This window comes from Panthera leo, chromosome D3 (assembly GCF_018350215.1).
Source record: "Panthera leo isolate Ple1 chromosome D3, P.leo_Ple1_pat1.1, whole genome shotgun sequence".
Taxonomy (NCBI): domain Eukaryota; kingdom Metazoa; phylum Chordata; class Mammalia; order Carnivora; family Felidae; genus Panthera; species Panthera leo.
This window is the reverse complement of record NC_056690.1, coordinates 94,055,321-94,056,547: the sequence shown is the minus strand read 5'-3', so window position 1 is coordinate 94,056,547 and position 1,227 is coordinate 94,055,321.

Genomic DNA, 1,227 nt, shown 5'->3' with positions numbered 1-1,227 from the left:
GGCCCCGGGAGCCCGGCCGCGCTCACGACGCAGCGCCTGCGAAGGAAAGGAGGCGTCAGGCGGCGCCGGGCGCGGGGGGGGGGGGGGGGGGGCCCGCCAGGGAAGGGGCCCCGCTGCCCCCACGTCCGTCCGCGGGGGGGCCCGCGGAGCAGACCCGCTGCGTCTCCCGGTGACCGGCACCAAGGGCGGCCGCCCCGGAGGTGCCCCGCCCCCAGGGGATCCAGGCCGGGGCTCGCCCGATCCTCAAACGAGGTCGAGGGAGGAGGACCACCTGTGGAACAAGGCTTAGGCGGACCCTGGGAAGCCAAGCTGGGTGCTGGATGTGACAGAGGGTGACCAGAACTGAATCTTGCGGGTCCCCGTGCCTGCATTCCGGAGACCATGAACACCTGGGGGTAGTAGCCTCCCGGCACCGAGGACACGGCTCCTTGGAGTCACAGTTTGGGGTAGGGACAGCCCGGCACCCCCAACTGCAAGGTGAGCTCTGTGTGAGAAACGGTGGGGGGGGGGGTGCTCTGGAGGGCACCGGCGAGGTCCGGGGCAGCCAGGAGGGCTTCCCAGAGGCAGCTGCCTGGGCAGCAAGTTGGGGGAAATGTGGAAGAAGTTGTGCTGGAAGAGACAGAGCCGGGTGACTTAAAATCCAGTGTTTGGGTGGTGGACACTGGGTGCCACGATTTCCCGAGCTGCTTCCTCAGATCGGAGACCCCGAGGGGCGCCAACTCACACCAACTCCAGGGCTCACAGACTGAACTTCTTAATGAGGCAACAGGACATCTGAACACACGCACTTGAAACTGCGGGGACTCAGCGGCGGCAGCACTGCGCCCGGGAGGCCTCTTGGGGGTGGCCCGTGGCCCTCCTGGGAGGCTGTCCAGTCTCTGGAGCCACCGAGGCCGGCTGGTTGCAGCTCCGGGACAGGCTCCAGAGGTGCCGCGCCCTCCTGTGAGCTAAGGCAGAGGGTGTGCCTTTGTGCGGATCAAGAGCCCCAGGGGGCGAAGCCCACACGCCCTCTCCTGGGGCTGCTGATGTCGCAGGTGGGACGACAGTTTCTGCCCGGAATACGAGTCCGGCTTCCCCACGAGGGCCAGGATAACCCGGCTTCTATAACACACGTGCTGAAAGCCTGCTTGGGCTGCACGTGGCCTTGATCCCTCCCCCTTTCCAGGCTCCCTGCGGTCAGTCACACGCGAAATTTGTGGAACAGGAGGGAGGATTCCTTTTGTGGCT